Source organism: Hylobates moloch, unplaced genomic scaffold, assembly GCF_009828535.3.
Source record: "Hylobates moloch isolate HMO894 unplaced genomic scaffold, HMol_V3 SCAFFOLD_13, whole genome shotgun sequence".
Taxonomy (NCBI): Eukaryota; Metazoa; Chordata; class Mammalia; order Primates; family Hylobatidae; genus Hylobates; species Hylobates moloch.
The window spans coordinates 69,224,489-69,239,441 of NW_026652288.1; positions in this window are offsets into that span (position 1 = coordinate 69,224,489).

The following is a 14,953-nucleotide window of genomic DNA, read 5'->3' on the forward strand; positions in this document are numbered from 1 at the left end:
AAACTCATTGGTAATAACACACAGAAAAACACAGAATATTATAGCACTGCAAGTGTGGTGTGTAAACTGCTCTTAAGTAGAAAGACTAAATAATGAACCAATCAAAAATAATAACTACAACAAGTTTTCAAGACATACATGGTACAATAAGACATAAATAGAGAACAAAAAGTTAAAAAGGGGTAGGACAAAGTTAAAGTGTAGAGTTTTCATCAGTTTTCTTTTTTTTTAAATTATACTTTAAATTCTGGCATACAAGTGCAGAATGTGCAGGTTTGTTACATAGGTATACACGTGTCATGGTGGTTTGCTGCACCCATCAACCTGTCATCTACATTAGGTATTTCTCCTAATGCTATCCCTCCCCTAACCTCCCACCCCCGACAGGCCCTGGTGTGTGATGTTCCCCTCCCTGTGTCTATGTGTTTTCTTTGTTCAACTCCCACTTATGAGTGAGAACATGTGGTGTTTGGTTTTCTGTTCTTTTTTTGTTTTTTGTTTTTTTGAGATGGAGTCTCACTCTATCACCCAGGATGGAGTGCAGTGGCATGATCCCAGCTCACTGCAAGCTCCGCCTCCCGGGTTCATGCCATCCTCCTGCCTCAGCCTCCCGAGTAGCTGGGACTACAGGCGCCTGCCACCACGCCCGGCTAATTTTTTGTATTTTTAGTAGAGACGGGGTTTCACCATGTTAGCCAAGATGGTCTCGATCTCCTGACCTCCTGATCCACCTGCCTCGGCCTCCCAAAGTGCTGGGACTACAGGCGTGAGCCACCGCGCCCAGCCAGTTTTCTGTTCTTGTGCTAGTTTACTGAGAATGATAGTTTTCAGCATCATCCATGTCCCTGCAAAGGACATTAACTCATCCTTTTTTATGGCTGCATAATATTCCATGGTGTATATGTGCCACATTTTGTTTATCCACTCTACTATTGATGGGCATTTGGGTTGATTCCAAGTCTTTGCTATTGTGAATAGTCCCTCAATAAACATACGTGTGCATGTGTCTTTATAGTAGAATGATTTGTAATCCTTTGGGTAAACACCCAGTAGTGGGACTGCTGGGTCAAATGGTATTTCTTGTTCTAGATCCTTGAGGAATCACCCCACTGTCTTCCACAATGATTGAACTAATTTACACTCCCACCAACAGTGTAAAAGCATTCCTATTTCTCCACATCCTATCCAGCATCTGTTGTTTTTTGACTTTTTAATAACCACCATTCTAACAGGCATGAGATGGTATCTCAATGTGGTTTTGATTTTCATTTCTCTGATGACCAGTGACAATGAGCTTTTTTTCATGTTTGTTGGCTGCACAAATGTCTTCTTTTGAGACCTGTCTGTTCATATCCTTTGCCCACTTTTTGATGCGGTTGTTTGTTTTTCTTGTAAATTTGTTTAAGTTCTTTGTAGATTCTGGATATTAGCCCTTTGTTAGATGGATAGATTACAAAAATTTTCTCCCATTCTATAGGTTGCCTGTTCACTCTCATAGTTTCTTTTGCTGTGTAGAAACTCTTTAGTTTAATGAGATCCCATTTGTCAATTTTGGCTTTTGTTGCCATTGCTTTTGGTGTTTTAGTCATGAAGTCTTTGCTGATGCCTATGTCCTGAATGGTATTGCTTAGGTTTTCTTCCAGGGTTTTTATGGTTTTAGATCTAACATTTAAGTCTTTAATCCATCTTGAATTAATTTTTGTATAAGGTGTAAGGAAGGGGTTCAGTTTCTGTTTTCTGCATATGGCTAGCCAGTTTTTCCAACATCATTTATTAAATAGGGAATCCTTTCCCCATTTCTTGTTTTGGTCAGGTTTGTCAAAGATCAGATGGTTTTAGATGTGTGGTGTTATTTCTGAGGCTTCTGTTCTGTTCCATTGGTCTATATATCTGTTTTGGTACCAGTACCATGCTGTTTTGGTTATTGTATCCTTGTAGTATAGTTTGAAATCAGGTAGCGTGATGCCTCCTGCTTTGTTCTTTTTGCTTAGGATTGTCTTGACTATGTGGGCTCTTTTTTGGTACTGTATGAAATTTAAAGTAGTTTTTTTTCCAGTTCTGTGAAGAAAGTCAATGGTAGCTGGATGGGGATAGCATTGAATCTACAAATTACTTTGGGCAGTATGCCATTTTCACTATATTGATTCTTCCTACCCATGAGTATGGAATCTTTTTCCATTTATTTGTGTCATCTCTTATTTCCTTGAGCAGTGGTTTGTGGTTCTCCTTGAAGAGGTCCTTCACATCCCTTGTAAGTTGTATTCCTAGGTATTTTATTCTCTTTGTAGCAATTGTGAATGAGAGTTCACTCATGATTTGGCTCTCTGTTTGTCTGTTATTGGTGTATAGGAATGCTTGTGATTTTGGCACAATGATTTTTGTATCCTGAGACTTTGCTGAAGTTGCTTATCAGCTTAAGGAGATTTTGGGCTGACACAATGGGGTTTTTTAAATATACAATCATGTCATCTGCAAACAGAGACAATTTGACTTCCTCTTTGTCTATTTGAATACTGTTTATTTCTTTCTCTTGCCTGATTGCCCTGGCCAGAACTTCCAATACTATGTTGAATAGTAGTGGTGGGAGAGGGCATCCTTGTCTTGTGCCAGTTTTCTTTTTTTTTGAGAGAGAGTCTTGCTCTGTCGCCCAGGCTGGAGTGCAGTGGCACAATCTCGGCTCACTGCAAGCTCCACCTTGGTGGTTCACATCATTCTCCTCCCTTAGCCTCCCAAGGAGCTGGGACTACAGGTGCCCGCCACCACGCCCGGCTAATTTTTTGTATTTTTAGTGGAGATGGGGTTTCACCATGTTAGCCAGGATGGTCTCGATCTCCTGATCTCGTGATCCGTCCCCCTCAGCATCCCAAAGTGCTGGGATTACAGGTGGGAGCCACCACGCCCATCCTTGTGCCGATTTTCAAAGGGAATCCTTCAAGTTTTTGCCCATTCAGTATGATATTGGCTGTGGGTTTGTCATAAATAGCTCTTACAATTTTGACATACGTTCCATCAATACCTAGTTTATTCAGAGTTTTTAGCGTGAAGGGTGTTGAATTTTGTTAAAGTCCTCTTCTGCATCTATTGAGACAATCATGTGGTTTTTGTCATTGGTTCTGTTTATGTGATGGATTACGTTTATTGATTATGTGATGATTACGTTTATTGAACTAGCCTTGCATCCCAGGTATGAAGCCAACTTGATAGTGGTGGATAAGCTTTTTGATGTGCTGCTGGATTCGGTTTGCCAGTATTTTATTGAGGATTTTTGCATCGATGTTCATCAGGGATATTGGCCTGAAATTTTCTTTTTTTGTTGTGTTTCTGCCAGGCTTTGGTATCAGAATGATGCTGGCCTCATAAAATGAGTTAGGGAGGATTCCTTCTTTTTCTATTGTTTGGAATAGTTTCAGAAGGAATGGTACCAGCTCCTCTTTGGTAGAATTCTTCTGGTAGAATTCAGCTGTGAATCCATCTCGTCATGGACTTTTTTTGGTTGGTAGGCTATTAATTACTGCCTCCATTTCAAAACTTGTTATTGGTCTGTTCAGAGATTCGACTCCTTCCTGGTTTAGATTTGGGAGTGTATATGTCCAGGAATTTATCATTTCTTCTAGATTTTCTAGTTTATTTGCATATAGGTGTTTATAGTATTCTCTGATGGTAGTTTGTATTTCTGTGGGATCAGTAGTGATATCCCCTTTATTGTTTTTTATTGTGTCTATTTGATTCTTCTCTCTTTTCTTCTTTATTAGACTGGCTAGTGGTCTATCTATTTTGTTGATCTTTTCAAAAAACATCTCCTGGATTCACTGATTCTTTGAAGGGTTTTTCATGTCTCTATCTCCTTCAATTTTTCTCTGATCTTAGTTATTTCTTGTCTTCTGCTAGCTTTTGAATATGTTTGCTCTTGCTTCTCTAGTTCTTTTAATTGTGATGTTAGGGTGTCAATTTTAGATCTTTCCTGCTTTCTCATGTGTCCCAGAGATTCTGGTATATTGTGTCTTTATTCTCTTAGGTTTCAAATAACATCTTTATTTCTGCCTTCATTTCATTATGTACCCAGTAGTCATTCAGGAGCAGATTGTTCAGTTTCAGTTTCCATGTGGTGTAGGTTTGAGTGAGTTTCTTAATCCTGAGTTCTAATTTGATTGCACTGTGGTCTGAGAGACTGTTTGTTATGATTTCCATTCTTTTGCATTTGCTGAGAAGTGTTTTATTTCTAATTATGGGGTCAGTTTTAGAATAAATGTGATGAGGTGCTGAGAAGACTGTATATTCTGTTGATTTGGGGTGGAGAGTTCTGTAGTTGTCTATTAGATCCACTTGGTCCAGAGCTGAGTTCAAGTCCTGAATACCGTTGTTAATTTTTTGTCTCACTGATCTAATATTGACAGTGGGGTGTTAAAGTCTCCCACTATTATTGTGTGGGAGTCTAAGTCTCTTTGTAGGTCTCTAAGAACTTGCTTTATGAATCTGGGTGCTCCTGTATTAGGTGCATGTATATTTAGGATAGTTAGCTCTTTTTGTTGCATTGATCCCTTTACCATTACATAATGCCCTTCTTGATCTCTTTTGATCTTTGTTGGTTTACAGTCTGTTTTATCAGAGATTAGGATTGCAACCCCTGTTTTTTTTGTTTGTTTTGTTTTGTTTTGTTTTGTTTTTGCTTTCAATTTGCTTGGTAAATATTCCTCCATCCCTTTATTTTGAGCCTATGTGTGTCTTTGCAATGTGAGATGGGTCTCTGAATACAGCACACCAATGGGTCTTGATTCTTTATCCAATTTGCCAGTCTGTGTCTTTTAATTGGGGCATTCAGCCCATTTACATTTAAGGTTAATATTGTTATGTGTGAATTTGATCCTGTCATTATGATGCTAGCTGGTTATTTTGCCCAATAGTTGATGCAGTTTCTTCATAGTGTTGATGGTCTTTCAATTTGATATGTTTTTGCAGTGGCTGGTACCGGTTGTTCCTTTCCATGTTTAGTGCTTCCTTCAGGAGCTCTTGTAAGGAAGGCCTGGTGGTGACAAAATCTCTCAGCATTTGCTTGTCTGTAAAGGATTTTATTTCTCCTTCACTTATGAAGCTTAGTTTGGCTGAATATCAAATTCTGGGTTAAAAATTATTTTCTTTAAGAATGTTGACTATTGGCCCCCACTCTTTTCTGGCTTGTAGGGTTTCTGAAGAGAGATCTTCTGTTAGTCTGATGGGCTTCCCTTTGTGGGTAACCTGACCTTTCTCTCTGGCTGCCCTTAATATTTTTTCCTTCATTTCAACATTGGTGAATCTGACAATTATGCGTCTTGGAGTTGCCCTTCTCATGGAGTATCTTAGTGGTGTTCTCTGTATTTCCTGAATTTGAATGTTCACCTGTGTTGCCAGGTTGGTAATGTTCTCCTGGATAACATCCTGAAGTGTGTTTTCCAACTTGGTTCCATTCTCTTCGTCACTTTCAGGTACTACACCAATCAAATGTAGATTTGGTCTTTTCACTTAGTCTTATATTTCTTGGAGGCTTTGTTCATTCCCTTTCATTCTTTTTTCTCTAATCTTGTCTTCTTGCTTTATTTCATTAAGGTGATCTTCAATCTCTGATATCCTTTCTTCTGCTTGATCAACTCAGCTATTGATATTTGTGTATGCTTCATGAAGTTCTTATGCTGTGTTTTTCAGCTTCATCAGGTCACTTATGTTCTTCTCTAAACTGGTTATTCTAGTTAGTAATTCCTCTAACATTTTTCAAGGTTCTTAGCTTCCTTGCATTGGGGTAGAACATGCTCCTTTAGCTCGAAGGAGTTTATTATTACCCACCTTCTGAAGCCTACTTCTGTCAATTTGTCAAACTCATTCTGCGTCCAGTGTTGTTCCCTTGCTGGTGAAGAATTATGATCCTTTGGAGGAGAAGAGGAGTTCTGGTGTTTGGAATTTTCAGCCTTTTGCACTGGTTTCTCCCCATCTTCATGTATTTATCTACCTTTCGTCTTTGATGTTGGTGACCTTTGGATGGGGTCTCTGAGTGGACATCCTTTTTGTTGATGTTGATGCTATCCCTTTCTGTTTGTTAGTTTTCCTTCTAACATTCAGGTCCCTCTACTGCAGGTCTGCTGGATTTTGCTGGAGGTCCACCCCAGATCCTGTTTGCCTGGGTATCACCAGCAGAGGCTGCAGAAAAGCAAAGATTGCTGCCTGTTCCTTCCCCTGGAATCTTTGTCTCAGAAGGGCACCCGCCAGATGCCAGCCAGACCTCTCCTGTACAAGGTATCTGTTGGCCCCTACTGGAAGCTGTCTCCCAGTCAGGACACACGGAGTTTGGGGACCCATTTGAGGAGGCAGTCTGACCCTTAGCAGAACTTGAACACTGTCCTGGAGATCTGCTGCTCTCTTCAGAGCCATGAGGCAGGGACGTTTAAGTCTGCTGAAGCTGTGCCCACAGCTGCCCCTTCTCCCATGTGCTCTGTCCCAGGGAGATGGGGGTTTTATCTATAAGCCCCTGACTGGAGCTGCTGTCTTTTTTTCAGAGACGCCCTGCCCATAGAGGAGGAATCTAGAGAGGCAGTCTGGCCACAGTGGCCTTGCTGAGCTGCAGTGGGCTTCACCAAGTTCAAACTTCCCAGCAGCTTTGTTTACACTGTGAGGGTAAAACTGCCTACTCAAGCCTCAGCAATGGCAGACACCCCTCCCCACAATAAGCTTGAGTGTCCCAGGTTGACCTCAGATTGCTGTGCTGGCAGCAAGAATTTCAAGCCAGTGGATCTTAGCTTGCTGGGCTCCTTGGGGGTGAGACCTGCCAAGCCAGACCACTTGGCTCCCTGGCTTGAGCCCCCTTTCCAGGGGAGTGAACGGTTTTTTCTTGCTGGCATTCCAGGTGCCGCTGAAGTATGGAAAAAAAAAAAAAAACTCCTGCAGCTAGCTCAGTATCCACCCAAACAGTCACCCACTTTCTGTTTGAAACCCAGGGCCCTGGTGGCATAGGCACTGGAGGGAATCTCCTCGTCTGTGGGTTGCAAAGACCATGGAAAAAGCACGGTATCTGGGCCAGAGTGCACTGTTCCTCACAGCACAGTCCCTCACAGCTTCTCTTGGGTACAGGAGAGAAGTCCCTGACCCCTTGTGCTTCCCAGGTGAGGCAACACCTCACCCTGCTTCAGCTTGCCCTCCGTGGGCTGTGCTCACTTTCCAAATTCCCAGTGAGATGAACCAGGTACCTCAGTTGGAAATGCAGAAATCACCCGCCTTCTGCATCAATCTCAGTAGGAGCTACAGACCAGAGCTGCTCATATTCGGCCATCTTGCCAGCTCCCTAGTTTTCTTTTTGCTTGTTTGTTTACTTGTTTGCTTATGCAATCAGTGTTAAGTTGTCATCAGTTCAAAATATTGGGTTATAAGATAGTATTTGCAAGTATCATGATAACTTCAAATTGGAAAACATACCACAGATATAAACAAACTAAAAAGCAAGTTAAATCATACTACCAGAGAAAATCACCTTCACTGAAAGGAAGACAAGAAGAAAGGGAAGAAGGAAGAGAAGATCAGAAAGCACCTAGAAAATCAATAACAAATGGCAGAAGTAAGTCTTTTCTTATCAATAATAACACTGAATGTAAATGGACTAAACTTTCCAATCAGAAGACATTGGCTGGCTGAATGGATAAAAAAGCAAGACCCAATGATCTGTTTCTTACAAGAGACTCGCTTCACCTATAAAGACACACATAGACTCAAAATAAATGGAAAGAAAAAGATATTCCACATCAATGGAAAATAAAAAGGAGCAGGAGTCTCTATACTTATATCAGAAAAAATAGATTTCGAGACAAAAACGGTAAGAGACAAAGGAGGTCATTACATAACAATAAAGAAGTAAATTCAGCAAGAGGATTTAACAGTTGTAAATATATATGCAACCAATGGTGGATCACCCAGATATATAAATCAGATATTATTAGAGCTAGAGAGAGAGACAGATCTTAATAGCTGGAGACAATAACACCCTATCAGTGTTGGACAGATCTTCCAGCAGAAAATCAACAAAGAAACATCAGATTTAATCTGTGCTATATACTATAGACCAAATGGCTCTCATAGATATATAGAGAACATTTTATCCAATTATTACAGAATACACATTCTTTTCTTCAGCACGTGGATCATCCTCAGGGATAGACCATATGCTAGGTCACAAAAGAACTCATAAAATATTCAAAAATTGAAATAATATCAAGTATCTTCTTTGAACACAATGGAATAAAACTAAAAATCAGTAACAACAGGAATTTTGGAGACCATAACAAACATATGGAAATTCAACAGTTTGCTCCTGAATGACCAGTGGAGTCAATGCAAAAATTTAGAAAGAAATTGAAAAATTCCTTGAAACTAATAATAATGAAAACATAACATAGCAAAACCTATGTGACAGCAAAAGCAGCACTAAATGGGAAGTTCATAGTTTAAGTGGCCATATCAAAAAAGAAGAAAACCTTCAAATAACCTGGTAATGTATCTTAAACAACTAGAAAAGTAAGAGCAAAGCAAACCCAAAATTAGTGGAAAAAAGAAATATAAAGATCAGAATAGAAATAAATCAAATTGAAATGAAGAAAATGATGCAAAAGATCAACAAAACAAAAAAATTTGGTTTTGAAAAGATAAATAAAATTAACAAATCTTTAGCCAGACTAAGAAAAAGAAAAGACCCAATAAATAAAATTAGAGATTAAAAAAGAGACATCATGACTAATATTGCAGAAATTCAAAGGATCATTAGTAGCTTCTATTAGCAACCATATGCCAACAAATTGGAAAATCTGAAAGAAATGGACAAATTTCTAGACACACATGACCTACCAATATTGAACCATGAAGAAATCCTAAACCTGAACAAACCAGTAACAAGTAACGAGATCAAAGCCATAGTAATAAGTCCCCCACTTAAGAAAAGCCTGGGACCTGATGGCTTCACCGCTGAATTCTACCAAACATTTAAAGAATAACTAATACCAATCCTATGCAAACTATTCTGAAACATGGAAGAGAAGGGAATACTTCCAAACTCATTCTACAAGGCCAGTATTACTGAAATCCAGACTAAGACACATCAAAAAAAGGAAACTATAGGCTAATATGCCAGATAAATAGTGATGAAAAAATCCACAAAAAAAAATACTAGCAAACCAAATTCGACAATATATTTAAAATATCATTCATCATGGCCAAGTGAAGTTTATACCAGAGATGCAAGGATGGTTCAGCATACACAACTCAATTGCTGTGGTACATTGTATCAACAGAATAAAGGACAAAAACCAAATGATCATTTTAATTTATGTGAAAACATTTGATAATATTCAACATCCCTTCATTATAATACCCTCAAAAAATAAATTATAAGAAACATACCTCAGTAAAATAAAAGCCATATGTGACAGACCCAAATCTAGTATCATACTGAATGAGGAAAATCCAACAGCCTTCTCTCTGAGATTGGGAACATGACAAGGATGCCCACTTTTACCACCGTTATTCAACATAGGACAGGATGTCCTAGCTAGAGCAATCAGACAAGAGAAAGAAATAAAGAGCATCCAAATTGGAAAACAAGAATCCTTGTTTGCAGATGATATGATCTTATATTTGGAAAACATAAAGACTCCAACAATTAACTATTAGAACTGATAAATACAGTAATGTTGCAGGATTCAAAATCAACATACGAAAATCAGTAGCATTTCTATGTGCCAATAGTGAACAATCTAAAAAAGAAATTGAAAAATTAATCCCACTTACAATAACCACACATAAAATTAAAGACTCAGAAATTAACCAAAAAATTGAAAGATCTCTATAATGAAAACTATAGAGCACTGATGAAAGAAATCGAAGAGGACACAAGAAAGGGAAAGATATTCCATGTTCATGGATTGCAAGAATCAATATTGTTAAAATGTCCATAATACCCAAAGAAATATACAGATTCAATGAAATCCCTATTAAATACCAATGACATTCTTCATAGAAAAAAAAATTCCTACAATTTACGTGGAACCACGTAAGACCAAGAATAGTCAAAGCTAACCTGGGCAAAAAGAACAAAACCGAAAGAATTGCTTTACCTTATTTCAAATTATACTACGCATCTATAATAACCCAAACAACATGGTAATGGCATAAAAACAGACACATAGACCAATGGGACAGAATAGAGAACCCAGAAACGAATCTATACATCTACCATCAATTCATTTTTGACAAAGGTGCCAATAATATACATTGGAGGAAAAGACAATCTCTTCAACAAATGGTGCTGGGATATTGGTTACCCATATGCAGAAGAATGAAGCTAGACCCCTGTCTCTTACCATATACAAAAATCAAATAAAACTGGATTAAAGACTTAAATATAGGACCCCAAGCTATGAACCTATTATAAGAAAACATTGAAGAAACTCTCCAGGACATTGGTCTTGGCAAAAATTTCTTGAGTAATATTCCACAAGCACAGGCAACCAAAGCAAAAATGGACAAATGGGATTACATCAAGTCAAAAATCTTCTGCACAGCAAAGGAAACTATCAACAAAGAGACACCACACAGAATGAAAGAAAATATTTGCAAACTACTCCTCTGACAGGGATTAATAATCAGAATATATAAGGAGTTCAAACAATTCTGTAAGACAAAATATAATAATCTCTTTTTTTTTTTGAGATGGAGTTTTGCTCTTATTGCCCAGGCTGGAGTGCAATGGTGAAATCTCAGCTCACTGCAAACTTTGTCTCCTGGGTTCAAGTCATTCTCCTGCCTCAGCCTCCTGAGTATATGGGATGACAGACATGTGCCACTATGCCCAGCTAATTTTATAGTTTTAGTAGAGATGGGGTTTCACCATGTTGGCTAGGCTGGTCTCAAACTCCTGAACTCAGGTGATCCACCCACCTTGGCCTCCCAAAGTGCTGAGATTACAGATGTGAGCCGCCATGCCTGGCCTTAATAATCCAATTTTTAAATGGGCAAATATCTGAATAGACATTTCTCAAAAGAAGACATATAAATAGCAAACAGGTATATGAAAAGGTGTTCAACATAATGTATCATTGGAGAAATGGAAATTGAAACTACAATGAGATATCATCTCACCTCAGTTAAAATGGCTTTTATCCAAAAGATAGGCAACAACAAATGCTGATGAGGATGTGGAGAAAAAGGAACCTTCGTACATTATTGGTGGGAATGTAAATTAGTATTACCACTATGGAAAATAGTTCCCAAAAAACTAAAACTAGAGCTACCACATGATCCAGCAATCTCACTGCAACACATATACCCAAAAGAAAGGAAATCAGTATATTGAAGAAATACCTGCCTTCCCATGTTTGTTGCAGCACTGTTCACAATAGCCAAGATTAGGAAGCCACCTAAGTGTCCACCAACAGATTATTGGATAAAGAAAGTGTGGTACATATACACAATGGGGTACCTTGCAGCCATAAAGAATGAGAACTGGAGGTCATTATGTTAAGTGGAAATAAGTCAGGTATGTGAAGACAAACTTCACAAGTTCTCTTTTTTGTGGGAGCTAAAAGTCAAAACAATTAAACCTACGGAGATAGAGAACAGAAGGATGGCTACCAGAGGCTGGGAAGTATAGTGGGGGCATGGGAGGGAAGTAGGGATGGTCAATGTGTACAAAATAAAAACAGCCAGAAAGAATTAATAAGACCTAGAGATCGAGACCACTGTGAAACCCCATCTCTACTAAAAATACAAAAAATTAGCCGGGTGTGTTGGTGGGCGCCTGTAGTCCCAGCTACTCGGAGAGGCTGAGGCAGGAGAATGGCGTGAACCCAGGAGGCGGAGCTTGCAGTGAGCCGAGATCGCGCCACTGCACTCCAGCCTGGGCAACAGAGCGAGACTCTGTCTCAAAAAAAAAAAAAAAAAAAAAAAAAAAAAAAAAAAAAAAAAAGACCTAGTATTTGATAGCACAACTGGGTGACTATAGTCAATAATTTAATTGCACATTTAAAAATAACAAAAAGAGTATAATTTGATTGTAACACAAAGGATAAATATCAGGGGAACCCGCCCCCAATATTTCAACGTGGATTCTTTCTATTTTCCATGAGTGTCAGCCGGCTGAGAAATAAAAAGAAAGAGTATGAAGAGAGGAATTTTACAGTTGGGCCGCAGGGAGTGACATCACATATCGGTAGGACCGTGATGCCCACCTGAGCCTCAAACCAGCAAGTTCTTTATTAAGGGTTTCAAAAGGGGAGGGGGTGTAAAACAGGGAGTAGGTACAAAGGTCACATGCTTCAAAAGGTAAAAAGCAGAACTACTAATAAGGGTCTAACAAAGATCACGTGCTTCTGAGGGAACAGGACAAAGGGAAAAAGCAGAAATACTGATAAGGGTCCAACAAAGATCACAAGGCAGAGGGTAAAAGCAGAACTACTGATAAGGGTGTATGTTCAGCGGTGCACATATTGTCTTGATAAACATCTTAAACAACAGAAAACAAGGTTTGAGAGCAGAGAACTGGTCTCACCACAAATTTACCAGGGCAGAGTTTTTCCCCACCCTAGTAAGCCTGAGGGTACTGCAGGAGACCAGGGCGTATCTCAGTCCTTATCTCAACCGCATAAGACAGACATTCCCATAGCGGCCGTTTATAGACCTCCCCCAAGGAATGCATTCCTTTCCCAGGGTATTAACATTAATATTCCTTGCTAGGAAGAGAATTTAGTGATATCTCTCCTACTTGCATGTCCATTTATAGGCTTTCTGCAAGAAGAAAAATATGGCTCTTTTTGCCTGACTCTGCAGGCAGTCAGACTTTATGTTTGTCTTCCCTTGTTCCCTAAAAATTGCTGTTATTCTGTTCTTTTTCAAGGTGCACTGATTTCATATTGTTCAAACACACGTTTTACAATTAATTTGTACAGTTAACACAATTATCACAGTGGTCCTGAGGTGACGTATATCCTCAGCTTACAAAGATAACAGGATTAAGAGATTAAAGTAAAGACAGGCATAAGAATTTATAAAAGTATTATTTGGGCCGGGCGCAGTGGCTCAAGCCTGTAATCTCAGCACTTTGGGAGGCCGAGGCGGGGGGATCATGAGGTCAGGAGATCAAGACCATGGTGAAACCCCATCTTTACTAAAAATACAAAAAATTAGCCGGGTGCAGTGGCGGGCGCCTGTAGTCCGAGCTACTCAGGAGGCTGAGGCAGGAGAATGGCGTGAACCCGGGAGGTGGAGCTTGCAGTGAGCTGAGATTGCACCACTGCACTCCAGCCTGGGCAACAGAGCGAGACTCCATCTCAAAAAAATATATATATATTATTTGGGAACTGATAAATGTTCATGAAATCTTCACAATTTATGTTCCTCTGCCACGGCTCCAGCCAGTCCCTCCTTTTGGGGTCCCTGACTTCCCACAACAGATAAATGCATGAGGGAATGGATACCCCATTTTCCATGAGGCAATTATTATGCATTACATGCCTGTATCAGGGTATCTTGTGTACCCCATTAATATATACATCTACTATGTACCTACAAAAGTAAAAAATAAAAATTAAAAATTAAAAATTTTTTTAAACATTTAAAATGAGAAGTATATATAAGCACTTATGTTGTTTACTGAAGTATGATGACTATCTCATGGAATAGAGCTCCTGAGATTATTTAAGTTGCACGATGAACTGGCCACATTTTTATAGAATGACATTTTAACAGAAAGAATGATTGACAAGCCATGGTTATTAGTACTTGAATACTGGTCAACAATTACTTGAAAATTAGCAAAGTGAGTGTGTCATTTTAAGGAAAACAACTGACAACATTTGATGCCAATAATAACATTCAAGCTTTCAAGCAAAAAATTAGAATTTTGGAAAACGTGTATTCACCACTTGTTGGCCATAATAGCTATACAATACTTTAAAATGTTTTTGATGAGATTGGTGCTGATATTAATGACTGTGGTAATTTTTTGATATTGTGCAATTTTAAAATGTCAACATTAAGATATTTGCCTAACTCAGTGAAGCAATATTTTCTTTTTTAATTTTTAAGTTTGGGGTACATGTGCAAGTTTGTTATAGATGACTTGTGTCATAGGGGTTTGTTGTACAAATTATTTCATCACCTAGGTATTAAGTCTCTTGCCCATTAGTTATATTTCCTGATCCTCTCCCTCCTCTCACCTTCCATCCTCTGGTAGGCCCCAGTGTTCATTGTTCCTCTCTATGTGTCCATGTGTTCTCATCATTTAATTGCCATTTATAAGTAAGAACACACAGTATTTGGTTTTCTGTTCCTGCACTAGTTTGCTAAGTATACTGGCCTCCAGCTCCATCCATGTTTCTGCAAAGGATGTGATTTCATTCTTTTTCATAGTATTCCCTGGTGTATATGTACCACATTTTCTTTGTTCAGTCTACCATTGACGGGCATTTAAGTTGATTCTGTGTCGTTGCTCTTGTGAATAGTGCTGCAGTGAACATATGCGTGCATGGATCTTTGTAACAGAATGATTTATATTCCTTTGGGTATATACCCAGTAACGGGATTGCTGTGTCAAATGGTAATTCTGTTTTTCTGTCTTTGAGGAATCTCCACACGTTTTTCCACAATGGTTGAACGAATTTACACTTCCACCAACAGTGTATAAGTATTCCTTTTTCTCTGCAATCTTGCCAGCACCTGTTTTTTTTGTTTTGTTTTGTTTTTGGCTTTTTAATAATACTCATTCTGACTAGTGTGAGATGGCATCAAATGATCAGTGATGCTCAGCTTTTTTCATATGGCTTTTGGCCACAGGTATGTCTTCTTTTGAAAAGTGTCTATTCATGTCCTTTGCCTACTTTTTATTTTATTTTATTTATTATTATTATTTTTTTTATTATAATTTAGGTTTTAGGGCACATGTGCACAATGTGCA